The sequence below is a fragment of the Nyctereutes procyonoides genome, unplaced genomic scaffold (assembly GCF_905146905.1).
Source record: "Nyctereutes procyonoides isolate TBG_1078 unplaced genomic scaffold, NYPRO_anot_genome, whole genome shotgun sequence".
Lineage (NCBI taxonomy): Eukaryota > Metazoa > Chordata > Mammalia > Carnivora > Canidae > Nyctereutes > Nyctereutes procyonoides.
In genome coordinates, this window is record NW_026575024.1 from 38,684,671 (window position 1) to 38,707,925 (window position 23,255).

At 38.2% G+C, this 23,255-nt stretch overlaps 1 protein-coding gene across 6 annotated transcripts in view; it reads right to left on the reverse strand.

The window, feature by feature from the left end:
* The window catches only part of TASP1 (taspase 1), a 321,618-nt gene that overhangs the window by 57,115 nt on the left and 241,248 nt on the right, over positions 1-23,255 (reverse strand). The gene's annotated exons all lie outside the window — the stretch shown is intronic.

The window sequence follows — 23,255 nt, forward strand, 5'->3', positions numbered from 1 at the left end:
TAATGCCAACTATATTGAGCATATTCTAGTTCTCTGAAAACCAGTCATTTATATACATTCTGTCTTCTAAACATCCAAAGCAACTAAGAATAATGGATTCATGTTTACATTTTATTCTCTAAGGGAGTTGAATAGCTTGCAAAAGTTCAGATAATTAAACAACCAAAATCGTAAGTGAGGCAATGAGAAAAAAGAAAAATAAGAGCTTACAAAATAAGGAAAGGACAGGCGTGAGATTAACACGCAAAATCTAGCCTGAGTTTTGTACCCATGCTAGAGGCATGGTCCTGCCTCGTTTCTCAGCTTCTTCATTCCATGACCACAGAGGGGGGTTCGTGTGTGGCCAGGAGCACAACAAACCAATTGCTCAGAAGGGAACCACTATTCCTGGTACAAGGCCTAGGAACTACTTCTCATACAGGGCTTCAATACACAGTAGGTTCCTCGTTTAGTGGATGAGTGAAGACATCAGCTGCACAACAAGGAGTTTTGTAGGGCCGAGGGTTAACTTTACTCAAGGGAGGCTGGCCTGATGGAAAACAGTAAAAGCTGTTCCATAAGAGGGTCAGGATGACGTCAGCCAGGAATTCCTTTTTTTGATGATCTGGCTTAATCTGGGGAAAGATAAATGTCGGGAGCTTCTAAGAAGAACAGAAGGACTGTATATCCCTTAGGTAATCCTCTCTAATTCTGCTACTCTAAACAAGTTTTTCCTAAGGACTGAATAGAAGTGGGTTCAAGCCCCAGGTGAGACTGTTAGATGTGGCTAGTGAAGTGGCCAAGCCTAGAGTGAGAATGACATCCTCTCATGCAACCAAATATGAAACAGCCTATGTTTTGGATGGAATGACAGCTAATTGGTTTGTAGTTTGAGGGTGGACAGTATTCTTGAATCTCACTATATGAGTCCTATTAGAGTAGCTGATATAAGTCAATAATTTGGAAAGTTCTAGAGAACAGGAAGTGTTCTCTGGGCACTATGTTCTTCTGTGTGCCAGGCAGGAAGCACCCGATAACCCACAAGGGTGAAGTCTGTTGCCTCAGGTCAAGAGCTGGGTGAGGCAGTCTCTGTGGGATCTCCTGGAATACAGCTACAAGTGAGTTTAGCTCACTAAGTTCATGCTTCTGGGAACTGTGTCCCAGGATCTGGCCTCATTATTACATCAGAGGGTCAAACTTGGATCTCACCATATGGATATATTGTACCCGAGAAGTCCAAAGTAGGAAAACTTGTGGCTCTTTGGTTTCTTGCGATGCCTCATTAACCTAGCAGGAGTTAGAACAGGGTGTGTGGTTTAATTCTGCTACCCAGGAGTGTTTGTCACATCAGGCACAAAAATCTCAATTCTCACAATTCCCAGGGTTCAATTGTGATGGAGCTGCTTTTATTCTTCCAGGAATTTCTTATCATGAGATGAAAGAGATTTTTTTCCCCAAGTATCATTCATCTTTTGTTTTGTTTTGTTTTTTAAGATTCTTCTAAACAGAAAAGATCCCTGAGAGCATAGAAGCCTTTTAGTCAATTGTATCCTGATCTCACCCTCTTCAGTCATGAATACAGTCATGCAGCTATGACAGGGATCAAGAAGAAGCAGAACCTCTTTGGAAAACAGTAGGTGGGTTCCTCAAAAAATTAAACATGAAATTACTATATGATCCAACAATTCCACTTATGGATAATACTCCAAACAAGTAAAAGCAGGGACACAATAGCCATAAGGTGGAAACAACCCGAGAGCTCATAAACAAAATGTGACATATATTATACACATAGAATGGAATATTATTCAGCCCTAAGAAGGAAACTCTGACACATCCTACAACATGGATGAACTTTGAAGACATTATGTTACGTGAAATAAGCCAGATACAAAGGAACAAATGTTGTAGGATTTAACTTATATGTGATATCTATTAGTCAAGTTCATAGAGACAGAAAATAGGATGGTAGTTACCAGGGATGGGGGGAGGAGGAATAGGGAGTCACTGTTTAACGGGTATAAAGTTTCAGTTTGAGAAGATGAAAAGTTCTGGAGATGAATAATGGTGATGGTTATACAACAACATGAAGGTACTAAATGCTACTGAACTGTGCATTCAAAAATGGCTAAAATGGCTGCCTCTCTCTCTCTCTCTGTGTGTGTGTTTCTCATGAATAAATAAAATCTTTTTAAAAAAATGGCTAAAGTGGTAAACTGCCATGTATATTCTGCCATAATAACAATAAAGAAAAGAACAAAGCAGAAATGACAACTTCCTACCTGGTTTAGAATAGTACTCCGCATGACAGCATTAAGAAAAGGGGCTAGCTAAGAGTGAATCTACAATGCAGACCCCCATAGAAGAAACACTAACACCACCAGGTTCTGTTCACAAATAGGTTGGAAATCTCAAATCAAGTTTGTTAAAATATCCATCCCTAAGAGAGAAGCTCACAGGAAAATCTGTCTTCATGTTTCCCAGAGATTCAGAGAGAATCCAGTGGGACCTGCTGGCAGGCCTAGTGGTCTAGGTATGAGAATAAATTAATTGTTTAAAGATCAAAGAGTGAACATATGTCCAAGCCGATGGCCTGCAACTTGACCAGGGGGATGTTGGTCTTAAAGCAAGTGATTTCCTGCTGACCAAGGAAAAGACCAGAGCTAGAAGGAAGAAATTCTTGCCCCACAAATCGGGGGCTTGATAGCAATCCCTTGAGATTTACAAAAACACAGATGGCCAATTCAAACTTATCTCTGACATTCTCGCCCCCTTTACGATAGAAGGCCATCTAAATAAACTAAGCTAAACTACAAAGCCTCAAGGAGAGTTAGGAAGGAAAAGAAAAAGGATTAGAAAACATGATCGTGGGCTTGAGATAGCTGTTAACAGTACATGGGCAAAATACTTCAAGAACACACTGAGATTTGTATAAATTTTGCTGTTTACAAAGGCAAAAATGCTCAACTAGGCCAACTAGTTTAGATTAATTTCTCAGGATTGCCCCTTCTCCAAATCATCATCTAGTCAAGAGGGATTCTACAGTTACAAAACACATTGGTGTGATCTTGGTGTTGAGAGTAATAAAATGGTTAACCATCCATCTGTGTAACAGTACTTGCCCAGTTTCATCCATCAACATGATCTTCTGACTCATCACAAAATAAGTGCCCTTGCTCTGAAAACATTTGAGCCAGGATGTATTTGAAGCTTTCTGTGGAAATTTCAATGGAGCATCAAATCACATTATAAACAGTGAGAGTTGTTTAAGAAAATGTTTTATATGAGTGTTCATCTCAAAAAGTTCTTTTAGAGAAGTGGGTTTGAATTCCTCTTGTGGCTAAAGAGACCATTTTCTACAATGAACTTATATGTTAGCATTTAAAAGTACAATAAGGTGGGGATCCCTGGGTGGCTCAGCGGTTTGGCGCCTGCCTTTGGCCAAGGGTGCGATCCTGGAGTCCCGGGATCGAATCCCACGTCAGGCTCCCGGCATGGAGCCTGCTTCTCCCTCTGCCTGTGTCTCTGCCTCTCTCTATGTCTATCATAAATAAATGAATAAAATCTTTAAAAAAATAAAAAATATAAGTACAATAAAGTATTTTACATTGTTTAAGGACTGTGTTGACTCTCAGGCACCCTATGAGCATTAAGAACTTAACAAGGTAACTTTAAAAAGAAAAAAAAAAAAAGAACTTAACAAGGTGTCATTAAACCATTTAAACACCAATGTACTTTTATTAAAATTTAGAACTAATGATAAGAAGCACATAAAAAAGCAGCAGACAGGTTCATTTTAGGTTGTTTTCCTTCACTTTTTGTTGCATGTTCCACTCACACTCCTCTCTAACCATGATTCCATGTCTCTAATGCCCTTTTCTGGTTCTTTCTCAAGTAAAGACTTCCTTGACTGGATCCCCGACTCAATCTAGAAGCTCTTCTTCTAACTCTTAAGGCACACATCTGAGCATTTCTTGTCCTTTTTATGGAATCGTCTTGGTTTTTGTCTGCTTTGAATTTTTAGGCCTCTGTAATTAAAAGTCAATTGGAGGCAGGAGCTGGTCTTGCATACACCTCTGTGTTCCTTGTACCTGTCAAAGTGCTTGACCCAGAAGGCACACTCTGGAAATGCTCACTGAGTGAAGTGACTAAAATACACCTCAAGGCCTATCCTTATGAATACACAAAGAATCTCAAGTGTATCAACTAGTATGACCAGTTTGATTAAAAAGTTAATCAAACTAGTTTGTCATGCATGAACAGAAATCTCACAGAGGAAGACATAGACATAGCCAACAAGCACATGAGAAAATTCTCCGCATCATTGGCCATCAGGGTAATACAAATCAAAACCACAATGAGATACCACCTCACACTAGTGAGAATGGGGAAAATTAACAAGGCAGGAAACCACAAATGTTGGAGAGGATGTGGAGAAAGGGGAACCCTCTTGCACTGTTGGTGGGAATGTGAACTGGTGCAGCCACTCTGGAAAACTGCGTGGAGGTTCCTCAAAAAGTTAAAAATAGATCTGCCCTATGACTCAGCAATTGCACTGCTGGGGATTTACCCCAAAGATACAGATGCAATGAAACGCTGGGACACCTGCACCCCGATGTTTCTAGCATCAATGTCCACAATAGCCAAACTGTGGAAGGAGCCTCGGTGTCCATCGAAAGATGAATGGATAAAGAAGCTGTGGTCTATGTATACAATGGAATATTACTCAGCCATTAGAAATGACAAATACCCACCATTTGCTTCGACGTGGATGGAACTGGAGGGTATTATGCTGAGTGAAGTAAGTCAATCAGAGAAGGACAAATATTATATGGTCTCATTCATTTGGGGAATACAAAAAATAGTGACAGGGAATAAAGGGGAAAGGAGAGAAAATGAGTGGGAAATATCAGAGAGGGAGACAGAACATGAGAGACTCCTAACTCTGGGAAATGAAGAAGGGGTGGTGGAAAGGGAGGTGGGTGGGGGGTGGGGATGACTGGGTGAAGGGCACTGAGGGGGGCACTTGATGGGATGAGCATGGGTGTTATGCTATATGTTGGCAAATTGAACTCCAATAAAAAAAAAAAAACTAGTTTGTCATGGATTCTTTTAAATGGATTTTTTTTTAAGATAACTAAACTTTTCCATTTTCCAAGTGATTGTGCTGTTTAGAACAGAGATGGAACTTTAGATTTCTCAAATGCTAACAGCTCCACACCAATGGAACCCACTGGCTTCATACTTAAAATTCTCCGCTTTCTTGCTAATTTACTGACTGACTGAGGTTCTTCACTCCTTGAAGAACTATCCACTTATAAATTAAACTAATTCAAACCCAATATTCTTAGGACCATATCTTATTATAAAATCAAATACATTGTATAATAATAAATTTAGCCTAAGATTTCAAGATGAGAAAATTAAAGAAAAAATATCATAGAAATAATATAATTCCTTGATGTCCTAATCACAATCTAAGTTGTAGCTGAGGGCAGCCTGAGTGGCTCAGCGGTTTAGCGCCGCCTTTAGCCCAGGGCTGATCCTGGAGACCCGGGATTGAGTTCCACGTCAGGCTCCCTGCATGGAGCCTGCTTCTCCCTCTGCCTGTGTCTCTGCCTCTCTCTCTCTCTCTCTCTCTCTCTCTCTCTCTCTCTCTCTGTGTATCTCTCATGAATAAATAAATAAAATCTTAAAAAAAAATAAGTAGTAGCTGAGACTTCCTATCATTCATATTCATGTCTTAAAATCTCTTAAGACCACCTTAGTGACTGTTCTTTTGTGGTTTCTAGGAAAACTCAAAGCACACAATTTAATTTTAAAAGTCTCAAAAGCCTTTATTAGTGGGTATATTTTAATCCATCTTTGTACTCTTAGGAGAATTGTCGAGATCTGTCACAAGAGACAAGGGAAGAGTCTCTTAAACAAGTTATTATCCTTCTTTAGTGGGGTCAGGAAAATAAAATCTGGACAGACACAGTCCAAAAAAAAAGCTGTTGGAAATATTTTATTCATTGGTTTCATAATTCTGAGGGTTTGGTTTTCTGTTTTTATTTTTATTTTAAATCTTTAACGTAGATTTTTTTTTTTTTTTTTTTTTTTTTTTTTTTTTTTAGTTATGATAGTCACAGAGAGAGAGAGAGAGAGAGGCAGAGACGCAGGCAGAGGGAGAAGCAGGCTCCATGCACCAGGAGCCCGACGTGGGATTCGATCCCGGGTCTTCAGGATTGCGCCCTGGGCCAAAGGCAGGCGCCAAACCGCTGCGCCACCCAGGGATCCCTGGTTTTCTGTTTTTAAAATATAGAACTTGAAGCAAGATAGCACTGTCAAAGCAATACAGGCATTTACAAGTAGAACAAATGACATTGAGAAAACATTCCACACAAAGACTTAAGAAACAGTATTTCAGAACAGACAGTAGATGTTTTCATCAACCAGAAGCTTAAGAAGTACATGTAATATGTAACATATCATGTCCAATTCTAAAATTAATCCACAGAGGCAGTTTATCATGATGGCTATGTACAGAATCAGAGCATCTTGGTGCTGGGCCATGTCCTCTTTTTCCTGGACACACTGAGGAACTACATTTCTCAGCTTCCTTTCAGGTAGGTGTGGCTACGTGACTGAATCAGGCCAGTGGACTAGAATACTATGTGCCACTACCAGGCCTGGCAGAAAATTTTCTTATGCATCATTCTCCATGTTCTTTCTCTGATGACCTTGAGGAGGAGCCTGGGACCTTGGCTCACAACTTGGAGGAGAGCCTGCTGCTAATCACAATCCCCAATTTGGATTTTAGAAACACACTTCCTACTGTGTTTGAGCAACTACATATTTTGGGGTTTCCTTCTTAGAGCTGCTGGCACTATCTTAATCAATAATGGTTCAATACAGGCCTCTGCACTTTCTAGCTGTGTAACCTCTGTTAGCTATATAACTTCTCAGAGCCCCATCTCTAAAATGAATATATTAGTGGCATTTATGATCAGGTTGGTATGGACTACATGAGATATTGCATGCAATGAAAACATGTGTCAATAAATGTAAGATTATCATTAGTCAAACAAACACATAGCCATGAATAGAACATCAAATGGCACAGTCTCTCTTGTAGATTATTGCATATCGCAGAATTGGGGAATTCTATTTTAAAAGTTTGATAGTCTACAAAAACAGAATGAGGTATTTTAAAGAAAAATTAGCTGCATGATAAAAGGTAAGGTTCAAGAAAATGGTCACTTTTAGGTCAGTATTTTTGATGGTGCTGCTACAGATAAAAGAATAATTGCTGATTATTTAGTAGCTGCTAAGGGTCTGTATATATCTGCTCACTATATAACTAATCTAAGGACTCAAAAGCAGCGAACATGTTTGGGTGCTAAAGAGAAAACCAAAATGGTAGAAAACTAGCAAACTGCCTTCTAAGAACATGTACCATGGTAGGGAAGACAAGCACTCTAAGGGTTAGAATACTTCAAGGTGTGTTTTCTATCACCACCAAGCAATTAACTCTACTCTGCTGATATTAATCAGGGGTCCTACAGCTGAACTCAATTCTGACACTGTCTACCAGGATATAGTGTCAGACTCTATAGGCTAAGGGCTCAGTCCCACAAGACTGTTCCTCCTTCCCAATCCAGATGCCAATCCCAAATCCAGACTGCCACTTGCCCTACCTACAATAAATAGGAGGTTCCCATATCTCTCTTCAATTTTGCTCATTTTCTAGAATGACTCACAGAACTCAAGAAAACAGTTTACTTATTCAATTACTGGTTTATTGTAAAAGTATATAATTCAGGAGCAGCCACATGGAAGAGATGCATAAGGCAAGGTAGCTGGGAAGCAGTTCAGAGCTTCCATGCCTTCTCCAAACACGCCATTGTCCCAGCACCTCCACAAGTTCACCAACTCCAGCCTACTGGGGTTTTTTGGAGGCTTTGTTACATGGGCATGACTGATTAAATCACTGGCTAGTGGTGACTGAGCTCAATCTCCAGCCCGTTACTTTCCCTGGACACTGGGGGATCGGCCTGAAAGTTCCAACTCTTAATCACATGGTTGGCTCCCTGGCAACCAACCCTCATCTTTAGGTTACCTTGGAGTTTTCCGAAAGTTGCCTCATTAACATAAACTCAGGTGCAGTTGAAAGGGGCTTGTTACGAACAATGAGACACCCATTTCACCTTTATGGATATACCTCGATTTTAGGAACTGAGGACAAAAGACCAAATATTTTTTTTTCAAAAGACCAAATATTATAACAAGATATGATCCCACTGCTCGAAACTGCTTACACTATTCCAAGGCTTTTTAAGTCGTGAGTCAGGGACCAAATATATATTTCTTATGATAAATCACAATATTGCAGATATCCAACCACAAATGCCATAGAGTCAGGAGTGAGAACATGGATGTGGATCAAAGAATTGAGGACGACATTCCAGAGGCCTTGGCACTGGATGTCAAGTAGAGCAGGAGGGCAGAGGGACACAAAAATGACATGCTGGACCTTAGTGAAGGAGAGGTGGCAGGTTTATGTGGTTTGAGCCACACAGTTTTCCCAAGTTTTAAAAATAGAAAGTATTTTTAAATGGAGAAGCTGTACAAAAGCATTCTGATTCCTAGCTTCTCTTGAAAAATTTGACAACCCTTGCATTCCTTCACTGGGATGAAGTGGAGTTACCTTCTTAAAGTACATTTTTTTCTCAAGAATTTTTCTACAGGCAGGGCTGTATCTTCCTGTGGTGTGTCCAGAAGGCATCCAATATTTGGTGATCCGTTTTCCACGGGTTTGATCCACTGGGTTCAGGTGGTGGCAGCCTGATCCCTCCATATAAAATTCCCACATCAACCTTTTGTCTGATGATTTTAGCAGCCACTGATAATCATTGCTTAGACCCTTTATTTCATGAAGGAGTTCCCAAAGGGTGATTTCCTCACTGTCACTCTCACTACCTCAAGAGCTGAAATTCTTCTATGAAGAACTTTCTCTCATCAACTTTTTGATATTCCAAAACAAAGTTTACATAAGAAAGGAAGGATAAATAAAGGAAGGAAATATTTTTCCAAAGCCTTTTCAGGGTGCAAATAATAAGCCTTCAAAAACAGCCCATCATTCTCCCCATTTTTTGTGATGTTAAGAAACCAGTTTTTTTAGGAGAAAGGTGGTAAGAGATTAGAGGGAACATGGTTGGGGGTGGGGAAAAGTGATGGAAAGAGAAGGTGCAGCCTTTTACTTCTTCATTCCTATCAGCTAAAGGCCAATTCCTCTATATTTTATAATAACGAGAGAGAGAGAGACAGAAACAAAAGAATTGCAAGAGCTACTTTCAAACTGGCAATGTGAAAGAAACTGCATATCTGGTTGGACTGGCTTGCCAGCTCTGTTCTGGACTAATTTGTACATTCATCTGTTTTAAGTCAAATATAGTACCTAGTAAAATGAATTAGCTCCTGGACTGGCATAAGATAAGTACTACTGTCAGTTAATATGGTAAAATTTGATCAAGGTCAATTTGATTATTTAGCAGAAAGTTCCTTCATCAAAGTGAACTGGGTGTTAAGATAGTATATAAGTCTGCTAAGGCCTCAGGCTGGGTGGCTTAAACATTAATTCATTTTCTCACAGATCAAGGTTTGATTTTTCCGAGGCCTCTCTCCTTGGCATACAGATGGTCTCTTTTCCATCAGTTATCCCTAGTGTCTCTTTCTCTTCTGTTAAGGACCTGAGTCCTACTGAGTTAGGGCCCCACCCTGTTCATTTACCTTAATCATCTCTTTAAAGGCCCTATCTCCACATGCAGTCACATTCAGGGTTAAGGATTCAAGATCGGAATTTGGGGGCTAGAGAAGGGGGGAAAGACACAACTCAGTCCATAATAGGACCAGTCCCTAACAGATACAGATCTTAGAGTGATATGGAGTGAAATCCAGCAACGCCCATATATTCTGGTTCCATTAGTTCTCGGAGCTGAACTCCTCCTGCTCTCCCCACTTTGCTTGGTCCTTTCTCTTTCTCCACTTGCCTCCTTGCTGTTACTCAACCACACAGCACACCCTAGCTTGAAGGCCATTACAGATGCTGTGCCCACTGCCCAGAAAGCTCTTCCAATCCAATATCCCTGTGGCTCACTTATTCAATCCTGCCAGATCTGAACTCCAAAGCCACCTTTTCAAGAAGGTTTAACCTGGCCACTGGCCCTGAATCTCATTACCATCACTCTCTCTGCCTCAAGGCTTCCTATGTCCTTACTACTATCTAACCAGTCATATATTTTGCTCCTTTATCTTATTCATTCCTTGTCTCCCCTGATGGGACAAAAACTCTGTGAAGACAGGAAGTTTATCTGCTTGCTCACTGCTTTTTCCTCAGTTCCTAAAAGAGAGTCTGGTATATGGCAGGGGTTCAATATATCTGATAAACAAATAAAGGATTTTATTTTATTTTTTTAAAGATTTTATTTATTTATTTCTGAGAATATACAGAGAGGAGAGAGAGAAGCAGAGACACAGGCAGAGGGAGAAGCAGGCGCCATGCAAGGAGCCTGACATGGGACTCGATCCCGGGTCTCCAGGATCAGGCCCTGGGCCGAAGGCGGCGCTAAACCGCTTGAGCCACCCAGGGTGCCCCAAATAAAGGATTTTAAATAAATGATAGTTGGGAAACAAAAGTGCAAATTGCAAATTAGACATTTTATATTTCTTGATTTTACATTTTATAGTTTTTGATTATAGTTTATGTAATAAACCTTTAGTGAAATTTGAATAAATGACAATCAAAATGATATTGAAGTTGTGGACCTTAAAAAAAAGTCTGAAAACAAAAGTCTGCACATTTCCCAAGACTGACACAGTATGATCCAACAGATTCTGTTCATTCATTTACACCACAATTGCATGTCAGCACACATATTATCCTCTTTTAGAGAGAGATCATTGCAAACATCAGCTACTAGATAGTGGTCAACTGGGGACTGTGTGCTTTGTGTGTCTCTTATGTTAGGCCACATTAATAAAATTTTGATGAAGTCAGCAAGACAAAGAATATGGAAAACACTATGGTTTGCATGAGCATTTTTCCTTCTGTAAAGCAGGACTCTAGCCTGGCTAGTGAGACATCTGTGCCTCCAGCTAAATCTTATGTTATCATGAGCATTTGAAGGGACAGATACTCTTTTTCCCTAACATCTTCCCTTCTCCTGTTAGTTCTTCCTTACTTTTCAAACCGTTGAGTCCTTGGTAACTTATATTTTTCCACCCATTAATGGTGTCACATGAACTTTCTTTTTTCCTTTTTAAAGATTTTATTCATTCATTTGAGACAGGGAAGGGAGAGAGAGAGAATGAGCAGGGAGGAGAGGCAGAGGGAGAGGGAGGAAACACTCCCTGCTGAGAGGGAAGCCTGATGTGGGACTAGCTCCCAGGCACCAGAGATCATGACCTGCGCAGATGTTTAACCAACTGAGCCACCCAGGCACTCCTCACATGAACTTTCTTAAAATACTATGGAATAATCTGTATATTTTAAAGGATAAAGACCCATTTAGCTACAGGCTAGGTCTGTCTTCTATATTTATTACTATGTTACTTAGGGCATGTAAATTTGGTACTGTGAGGTGGCTCTGTTGGCTAAGCATATCTTATGTCTTTACATAGTAAATTCTTTCCTCATGTGATAATAGTCACTCTGTGCTTTCTTTTACTGGCACAAATATGATAGACCTTAAATGACCGATTCCAGGGAGAAGGGCAGAGGAAGTGTGTCTGGTTAGTTTTTATTGCTTTGTTTCTATTATGGGCATTTCTCCCCCCTTAATGAGTGAGTCAGGAGACACCACCACCCCCATCCTTTTCCCAGAAGTTCCCTGCCCACTGGTTTCAAGAGCTGTCTTTCAAGGTGATATAACTTGTGAATAAGTATATTCTGAGCCTTCTTTGTGTGTGGCATTAAACCTTGGAATGTAGTTTACTACTCTAAAAATAGAGTTTGGTCTTTAGACTTCATCCTGAAAGCAGATGTCCTCAAGTAGTTGACAGTGTTACATGAACCTGCTTAATACAGTCCAGAATAATGTGTATATTTTACAGAACAAAACCCCATTTACCTATAGGTCTTAAAATCTGGGTGCTCACTTCCTAAACCTCTGTGATAGTGGGCAAGTCAGTGAAGTCTGAGTTATAAAATGAAGACTTCAGATTAGATTATCTCTAGAGTAGCCAGCCCCTTAAGTTTTAACATTCTCTGATGCTGACTTCATTTAGCTTGCATATACATTGCTAATGAGTTCAAAAACAAGTGTGTTACTTCTATTCCATCATTGTCTTAAACTAAAAGTAATAAATAGGCCAAAGCAATTTCAAGATGGAATCCCGAAATTCAATCTAACAAATCAAGAGATATTAACAGGATGAGGAATTAATACCATATGTTAGGGGATTCCTGGGTGGCGCAGCGGTTTGGCGCCTGCCTTTGGCCCAGGGCGCGATTCTGGAGACCCGGGATCGAGTCCCATATCGGGCTCCCGGTGCATGGAGCCTGCTTTTCCCTCTGCCTGTGTCTCTGCCTCTCTCTCTCTCTCTGACTATCATAAATAAATAAATTTTAAAAAATGAAAAAAAAATACCATATGTTAGTCATTTTACCGTATGTCACCCTACCTTGTTCTCCACATTTCAAACAAGGATGCCCTGAAAGATCCAATGATGAATACGGACAAATCACAAAGACAGTATTATAGTGAATTTCATTGTTAGTACTGAAACAAGGCTACATAAAGGGAAAAATTCTATTGTTCTTACATATAAATATCACGTCCAAGGAGCCTTAAAATGCCGTGTGATGAGAACAGCATGTTGTTCCAGTCTCAAGGCAACGTTTGTTACTTCTTTAACCATGCAGAAGACACCACACTTCACAGGCAACATCAGACAAAACTGCCCTCCTATTTTTAACTTAAAAGCCCTGTGAAGACATCCACATAAATATGGCAGGTCCCACAGTACCTATTATACCATCACTCACATGGAGAATTATCATGAGTATTTCATTTCACTAAAGGTGATAAAAGCTCTCCACTATTAAGCAAGTATTTATTCTGCACTTATTATGAGGGAACAGAAGAATAAAACACACATGGATTTTGCTCTGAAGGCAATTATGTCTTTGTAAGATGCCGAAACTAGTTCTTTGTGAATCTAGTTCCTTATAACATCTTAAAAAAATACAAAGTCCCTATATTTGTGTAATACTTTAATTTATACAGTGCTTTTGATCCTCAAAATACTATGCCAGGTAAAAAGATATATACTATACCTGTATTTCAGGTGAAAAAAAAAGCAAGGCTCAGAATGGTTATGTGGTTTGCTTATAGTCACAGAAGAAGTGGAAAACTGATACCTGAATGAAAGTCTGTGGACTCCAAATTTAGGGTTCTCTTTACTGCCACAAAGCTTACCGTGAAGGATTCTAAGTCTAGCTCTGTTAAGAGACACACCTCTCACGGAAGGAGGCTTATGACTGCATAGTCTCCCAGGGGGACAATAGGGCTTGCTCAAAAAAGCTATTGACACAAATTTTGCCAACAAGTTTCAGGATGATTCTGGGATTCAGAAAACTGGGTCTGAGCCTTAACTCTGCTGCTGACAAAGTAGATAGTCTCAGGACTGAGGTCACTGGCTTTCTGGGTTTCAGCCTCTTTGTCAGTAAAAAATGAAAATTTTAATTCAATTATATGTGAGGTTCTCCTCTACTTTTGTATTAGAAAGGCTCTCTAAATGTTTGAATAAATATTTTTTCAAAAAAATCCATGTCTAAATTGTCCTAAAATTTAAGTTACAGATTTTTTACTAGCTTCTCTAAGAACTAGTTAAAATCCCAATTAGTCTTGGGACTTTGTATCACCTTGTCCTTAGACCCTAGTATTGAGAGGTATTCTTAGAGGGTGGTTTTATGACCACCTACTGGGACCCACTACATCAGAGTATCTGAGGTTGGGGCCCAGAAGGCTGGATTTTCACCCCACTCCCATCTCTGCAGGAGCAAAGCCTGTCCCTAGGCTATCTCTTGGATGAGTAGGTGGGCAGGCAGGAAGAAAAGTCAGTGGATAAGTCATCCAGACTAAATGTAACTACATATCTGATACCATAATGTTAATGCATACATACTCAGGTTGTAGAGACCTTTTGTACCCTCTACTCTGACTTTTAAAATTTTCTTTACTCTTCTTTTTCAGATATTTTAAGAGGAATATGTATTATTTTTATATTAAAAATTGATTTTAAAAGAATAAATCAAAAAAATAAAAAATAAATAAAAAAAAATTAAAAATAAATAAAAGAATAAATCAGGGACAGGCTCAGTGGTTGGGCAGCTGCCTTCGGCTCAGGTCATGATCCCAGAATCTGGGATCGAATCCCGCATCGGGCTCCTGCGAAGAGCCTGCTTCTCCCTCTGCCTATGTCTCTGCCTCTCTCTCTCTCTCTCTCTCTCTCTCTCTCTCTCTCTCTCTCTCTCTCCCTCTCTGTGTGTGTGTGTCTCTCATGAATAAATAAATAAATATTTTAAAAGAATAAATAAAAAAAGAATAAATCAGTATATGCCATTCCATGTATTTCACATAATCACAATTGTGTGGGGAAAAAAAAAAAAACTCACAGTTGCAAAAACAGAAGGAAATATACCAAAATGTTAACAGTAGTTAATGTGAGGTAGCTCACTGCATTCCAGAAGGATTCACTCAGGGCCATGTCTGAATTCTTTTTTCTTACCATTATTTTCCTGCACCTTCATTATTGTGTAGTATGGTGATTTAGTGAGTGTATAATGCAGCAACTCAATCTATAGATTAATCTATATCTTTGTATTACTGTTCTAGACTCATTTTGGAATGGGTAACTATGTCCCCACTCTACTCCCTAGCTTTGCTGAAAAGGAATGAAAAAATAAGGGTAATGGCCACAGAGGACCCAGGAACAGCACCCAGTTGAGTTGATCACTCTGTTTTCCTTGGAACACATTTTTCCCTTAGCTTCCAAGACACCATACTTACCTGGTTCTCCTCAACTTCTACGGACACAACTTTTCAGTCTCCTTTGCAGGTTCCTCCTCTTGTCACCAACTTATATACATGGGAGCTCCCCAGGAGTCAGGCCCCTTTTCTTCTATGTTCACTCCCTTGGTGATCTCAACTGGTCTTAGAGTTTTAAAAAAGCATTCATATGCTGAAACTCCCAAATCTACATCTCCAGCTTACACCTCTCTAGACGACTAAGTGGTTAGAACCTTGGGCTCCAGAGTTCAGATTGTTCAGCCTGAATCTTAGTTCCACCTCTTTGTAGCTGTGTGGCCTTAGATAAATAACTTGGTATCTCAGATATTTCTTCTCTGAGGGGCTAATGGTGGCATGAGGTGCTGAGCTAAGAAGAGAAGGTCTAGCTGAGTCCTGCAGGCCCAGGTGTAAGAGGTTTACCTTCATTTCTGTAGGAGGAAGCTCTCGGCCACCACCAATTCCTTGGTGAAGACAACCCAGTGGCATCTTCTTAGAGAACCTAGTAGAGAAGTCTCAACATCCTGATAATTTATACTGACTGAAAATCCAAAATGTCAGTTACAATCTTCTGGTTGGTAAGCTGCCAGATAACATAGGTTTTAGCATCACTTGAAAAGAGCATCTTGTATTTGAAAAGAAATGAAAGGCTAATGTTTAAACTATCACAAAGAATGAAACCACTATTTGTGTAATGGACTATTTCCCGAGAATTTCAGTCGATCTGTCAGTGAGGAATTTGGGAGGGGTAAAAATAAAAACCACCAACAAATGCTTTAAAGAAAGCTCTCCCTGTCAAAACCATCCGCTTCCTGACTTCTTATTGATCTGACCCATGTAACGCCAAAAAAACTAACTGCTAAAGCACTGAGACCCAGACAGCAGCATTTCTCAAGCTGAACTCCTGCTGCATCCTGGGAGATCCTCTCTGAAAAAAAGAAGCATGGTTAAATGTCAAGGAAATGGTACAAACTTATTGCTCAACCCAGCCCACTCTTCTTAGAGCTAGATAGGCATGTGAGCACTTAATGGTTCAGACATCCTTTTAAAGGGGAGCAAAGTACATGATCTCCAAATATGCCACTTTGGCATGTGGATTATTTTGAGCTGAGGGCAACTGAGACCCAGCAGAATCAAGAAAATTTTGAAACCTTTAATCACCCAAAAGAACTAAGATAGGAGGCCTGGCCAGAAAGAGAACCATTATGGGAGATAATTTTGTATCTGAAGGGCCTATCTGTAGGGCAGGGCAAACATCTAATTACCAAACATCTTCTCTTCTTACTCTGAATTACTCTCCTCCCCTAGGAAGCCTCAGGCCCCTATACCATTCCTTATCTCAGGATTCTATACAAGCTTCAACTGACTCACTTGTCCTGTGTCTCAATGTTTTTTATGGAGCTTCTATACGTATGTAATTAAATTTGCTTATCTCTTGTTAACCTGGTTTACGTCAATTTAATGAGTAGACCAGCCAAAGGAACCTAGAAGAACAGAGAAAAAAAATTTTCCTCCCCTACATTTCAATAAAGAATTCTCTGTGGCTCTTGAAGGTATCTTATCCCAAATGTTAATGAATGCCTTCCTTTAATACCAGCCACACTCAAACTACTATAAAGAGTGTGCTTTTATTTTGCTTTAATGCTGAAATCTCAGCTCCTTTTGTTGGTTCTTCCTCACCTCACCAACCACTAAATGTTGGGGAACCTCCAGGCTCAATAGTTGGACAACTTTTTCTCTGCCCATTTTATAGAAATATATCTGTGAAATGTTTTGGACAGAAAGTGACACATCTGGTTGCACTGGAGAAAGAGGAAAGAATAAACTCTCCAGACCTACCTCTTCCTCCAGTTCTCATTCCATTTCTTTACATCCATTTACAGCAAAGTTCTTCAAAAGGCTTGTCTATACTTGTTACCTCATTTTTTCCCCCTTCCTTTCTAGAAATGCTCTACAATCAGGTTTTTGCTTTGGCCACTCCAGTGAAATAGCTCGTATCAAGGTAACCAATACATCCCAATGCTAAATCCAATGATGTGTCCTCAGATCCTATTTCATGGTACTAGACTACTGCATCTGATAAAGTTGGTCCCCCTCTTCTCCTTGAAGTATGCTCTTTCCTTGGTTTCTAAAACACCACAGTCATGTTGTTCTCCACCAACTTCTATGGCCATTTCACAGTCTTCCTTGCTGGCTCCTCATTTCCCAAACTTATAAACATGAGAGATCCTCAGGCCTCTTTTCTCCTGTCTGTGTTCACTAACTTGGTGATCTCATTCAGCCTTCTAGTTTTAAAAAGCATTTATATGCTGAGATTCCCAAGTATATATCTCCAGCTTAGTCCTCTCTCCTGACACATATATCCGACTATCTACTGGGCATTTCCACTCAATGCCTTATAGGCATCTCTATATTAACATTCCCCCTCATTCCCTTTAAGCCTAGTAAAGGGAAACTCCACCCTTCCAACTGTTCAGGCCAAACTCTTAGAAGTCATTATTGCCTTCTCTATTTCCCTCATATCTTTATCCAATCCATCAGCAAATCCCATTTGTTCTACCTTAAAACACACAAAAAAGTCAACTGATTCTCACCATTTGCACTAGAACTAACATTACAGTCCAAGTCATTATCATCATTGTGAGTGGCAACAACCTTCCACTCTGTCTTCCCTTCATAGCTGGAGTCATCTCTTAAAATATAAATCAGATCACGTCACACCTGGGCTAGTGAGCAACATGATGCTAGTGGGTTTCCAATGGCTCTCATCTCAGAGAAAAAGCCCAAATCCTGACAATGACCAATATGAACTTAGGCGATCTGGTCCCCCACTGCATTCTAACCCACTAACACTGGCCTTCTCATTGATCCCCCAACATACTAGGAATACTCCTACTTAAGGGCCTTTGCACTTGCTGTTCTATATGCCTGGAATGTTCTTGCCTTGCTCCCATAAATCTTACAAGATATATGTCTTGGAACATTTGTCTTGAAACTCAAACGTCACCTCTTCAGTGAGACCTAACTAACACTGGAACCTTCGTACTTCCTAAAACCCTTCCCAGTTTCATGTTTCTTTTTAGCGCTTATCACAAACATAGTATATGCCTTACTTATCTTGTTTATTATTTCCCCCACTGGCATGTAAGTCTACAAGCACAGGGATTCTTGGCTTCTGTCTTGACTCTTATGTCCTCAGAGAAGTATCTGAATATAAAAGGTACTCCATACCGTTTGTTTGATAAATACTTCATTTGAAAAAATGAGTTTCTGTGTTTTATCAAAACTCTATTCCTAGTTAAACTGAATTTTTTAAATAGCTACAATCTCAAAGCCAAAGAATTAGGGCTTCCTTCCTAGCCAGTCACTGTTAGCCACTATAATAGATCCTTGAGTAGCTCTACTACTGGTTAACTGAGGTTAAGAAAAAATGTATTTTTGTCACCTTTGATGGTGAAGATGTTCTAAATTGTACTTATTTCTTTTTTGTGTGCCAAATATGTTTACTGAACAAAAACATTGAAAAAAATGCTATATTCAGGAATTTGTTGTATCTAAGAGGTTATCACATTAAAGACCAAGTCTTGGGATCCCTGGGTGGTGCAGCGGTTTGGCGCCTGCCTTTGGCCCAGGGCGCGATCCTGGAGACCCGGGATCGAATCCCACGTCGGGCTCCCGGTGCATGGAGCCTGCTTCTCCCTCTGCCTGTGTCTCTGCCTCTCTCTCTCTCTCTCTCTGTGACTATCAAAAAATAAATAAAATAAAAAAATTAAAGACCAAGTCTTCCTAGCTAAATATATGGCATTGGAAATGTGCAGAAATTTGGGATGGAAATATATTCTATTAAGAGATCACTGGGGCTTATTACTAACTGCCTATTAAGAGCTTGTTGTTTTTTTTTTTTAAAAGAAAAAAGCTTGTTTGCCAAGATATTCCATTGTTATCCTTAAAATACATAACATAAACAATTTTAATGGAGCAGTATAGTTGACAATTCTAACTATTCAAAATTTTACCATAATATTCATAAGAACTATCAATGGAAGAAATCAGGGGGTCATTCAGTTTTTCATCTGTTACAGGAAAGGCATTTAAAACAATATTAATTTTCTATTTCAAGTGAAGAAAAGCTGATTCCAAGTACTTTGAGCATCTCTTAATAGCAAATTGTCAACTAATCTTCATCCAAAATTTTATACCTTCAACAATACAGCAGACAGTATAGTCCAAACATGTATAGTATAGTGATGACAGCTCAAGAGCATAAAAGTCAATAATCAGTACCTATCACTTATTGCATCCAGCAGTATTTGAAAGGAATGTAAATAGAGAGAATAGCTCAACCATATCCAAATGTCTCCGTTAGTTATTACTAAACTGTTAAGCTTTCACCAATTTATAGCATGCTTTATTTACCAGACATAAAAGTCATACATTGCAACCAACATAAAAGATTTTAATCCCTAGGATTAGACAGATTGGACCCTCCAAGATGAATGTTTTTAAAAAGGCAGAATCCATATTTTTTTTAATGCATGGTACTGAAATGAAGATGTAGTCTAACAGACTTTGCTTAGGGTTCAAAATCAACAATATCGATCAATCTCAAATGCCTGTGAGTGAGGCCAGCCAATGTAGGACTGTCAAAGTGGAGTGGCAGGCCCCACCAGTAGGATGACTACCAGTGTTGCCAAATCTGCTCTTAGAAGATAAATCAGAAGAAAAAAACTTCATATTTTTATGGAAAATTTAAAATGTTTAACTCCTGTGTAAAAATGTTATGGAAAATTTGGATTTTGTGCAAACTTAAAATTTTTTATGTAAAAATTTTCAATTATTTAAAAAAACTGATCTGCTGATGAATCCAACTTTTGATCTCAAATCTGGAGGTTACTGGGAAGGAGAGACAGTGGGGACAAATGTGTCCAAACAACACTCTGGGCTCAAAGTTCTACCCTGAACCTTGACATGAAATCATTCACTAAATATGTAACTATGGAAAGCCTACACATGCTGTCTTGGGTGGTCATTAGCACCTCCCATATACTATATGCTTGGTAGATCCAGCTCCTGTCACTCACCAATTTAATAAAATAATGTAATGAAATTTCTTATAAAATAAATTGGTGATTCTGAATATTTATAATCATAGAAACCAATACTTTGTTTTGAGCTGGGAAGTTAACATGGAATAAGAATGATGCCTCAAGACACAAGAAAAATCTCAAATAAACAATTGAACTCTAACACTTAAAGGAACATTCTATAGAAAAAGAAGAACAAAGAAGGCCCAAAGTTAAAAAGAGGGAAATAATAAAAATCAGAGCAGAAATAAATAAAACAAAGACAAAAAAGAAAAAAGAAAATATCAATGAGAACAAGAACTGGTTCTTTGAAACGATAAATAAAATTAATAAACCTTTAGCCAGACTCACCAAAAAGAGAAAGAATTCTCAAATAAGTAAAATCATAAAAGAAAGAGAACTTATAGCTGACACCACAGAAACATAAAAAATTATGATATTACCATATAAAAATATATGCCAAAAAATTGGATGACCTAGAATAAATGGATAAATTTCTTGAAACTTACAATCTTCTGGGATTGAATCAGGAAGAAAGAGAGTATCTGAAGAGATGAATTACTAGTAACAAAACTAAATCAGTAACCATAAATCCCCAATAAATGAAAGTCCAAGACAAGATGGCTTCACAAGTGAATTCTACCAGACATTTAAACAAGAGTTAATACCTTTTCTTTTCAAATTATTCCAAAACAAACAAACAAACAAAAAAATCAAAAAACAGAAGAGGAAGGAATGCTTCCAAATTCTTTCTGAGGCCAGTACAGTATTACTCCTATATCAAAACCAGGTAAAGACACCACAAAAAAAGAAAATTAAAGGCCAATATCCCTGATGAACATAGATATAAAAATCTTCAACAGAATATTAGTAAACAAAATTCAAAAATATTCATCAAAATCAAATGGGATTTATTCTAGGAATGCAAGGATGATTCAGTATAAACAAATCAATGTGATATATCATATAAACAAAATGAAGGATAAAATCATATGACCATCTCAATAGATGCAGACAAAGCATTTGACAAAATTTAACATCCATTCATTATAAAAACTCTCAACAAAGTGGGTACAGAAGGAACGTACTTGACATAATAAAGGCTATATATGACAAATCTACAGCTAACATCATATGCAATAGTAAAAGCTGAAAGCTTTTTCTCTAAGATATGAACAAGACAAGGATGTGACTCCTACCACTTTTATTCAACATAGTTCAGGAACTCCTAGTTATAGCAATCAGACAAGACAAGATGACAGAAATGAAAGTCATCCAAATTAGTAAGGAAGAAGTAAAACTGTGACTATTTGCAGATGACATGATACAATATATATAGAAAATCCTAAAGACACTACCAAAACACTACTAGATCCGATAAATGAATTGAGTAAAGTTTCAGGATACAAAATCAATATACAGACATCTGTTGAGTTTCTACACACTAATAACAATATAATAGAAAGGGAAATAAAGAAAACAACCCCATTTACAATTGCATGAAAGAGAATAAAATACTAGGAATAAATTTAACCAAGAAGTGAAAGACTTTTGTAGTAGTCAAGAGTAATAACATATTTTAAAACATCCCTTCTGGTTAAAATAGCTATGGTAAAATAGTCAACAGTATTGTAATAATGTTGCATAGTGACAGATGATAGCTATACTTGTGGGAAACATAGCATAATATATAGCAAAACTAAATAACTATATTGTACACCTGGAACTATTGTAACATTGTGTATCAACTATACCAAAACAAAAAAAGTTAACAAAAAAATTGAAAGACCTATATTCTGAAAACTATAAGACACTGATGAAAGAAATAAAAGGTGACACAAGTAAATGAAAAGATATACCACGCTTATCTCATGGACTGAAACAATACTGTTAAAATGTGCATACTACCCAAAGCAATCTACAGATTCAATGCACTCCTTATCAAAGTACCAACAGTGTTTTTCACAGACCTAGAGCAAAAAAAAAAAAAAAAAAAAAAAAATCCTGAAATTGTATGGAACCACAAAAGACGCTAAAGAGCCACACCAATCTTTAAAAAGAACAAACATGGAGGTATAGTAATCCTAGACTTCAAGACTTACTACAAAAATAATCAAAACAATATAGTATTGGCACAAAAACAGACACATAGATCAATGGAACAGACTTGAGAACCCAGAAATAAATGCAAACATATAAGGTCAATTAATCTACAACAAAGGAGGCAGGAATACAATGGAGAAAAGATAATTTCTTCAATAAATAGCACTGGGAAAACTATACACAGCTTAATGCAAAAGAAGAAAAATGGACCACTTTCTCATACCATACTAAAAACAAACTCAGTGTAGATTAAAGACCTAAATTTAAGGCCTGAAACCACAATATTCCTAAAAGAAAATATAGGCAGTAATCTCTTGGACATTAAGCTTAGCAATATTCTTCTGAATGTGTCTCCTCAAGCAAGGGAAACAAAAACAAAAATAAACAATTGAGACCTGACATCAAACTAAAAAGCTTTTTTGCACAATGAAGTACACCATCAACAAGACAAAAAGGCAACCCATTGAATGGGAGAGAATATTTGCAAGTGGTATATACAATACTGAGTTAATATACAAAATATATAAAGAACTCTGGGCAACTGGAAGGCTCGGTCAGTTAAGTGTCTGACTCTTGGTTTCAGCTGTCATGATTTGTAGTTGCTGGGATCGAGCCCCACATTGGGCTCGTTACTCAGCATGGAGTCTACTTCATATTATTTCTCCCTCTCACTCTCTCAAATAAATAAATCTTTATATATGTGTATGTGTGTGTGTTTATATATATATATATATGTACACTTATTTATTTATTTAAATATATAAATAAATATTTATATATCTGTATATCTACAACTCAACATTAAAAAGAAATAATTAAAAAGAAATAATCCAATCAAAAAATGAGAAGAACAAAAAAAAATGAGAAGAACAGAATACACATTCTTCAAGAGAAGACATACAAATTTAATTACACAATAATACACTAATACTGGGAGACTTCAACACGGCACTTTCTGCAAATGACAGATAAACTAAGAACAACATCTCCAAAGAAACAAAAGCTTTAAATAATGCACTGGACCAGATGGATTTCACAG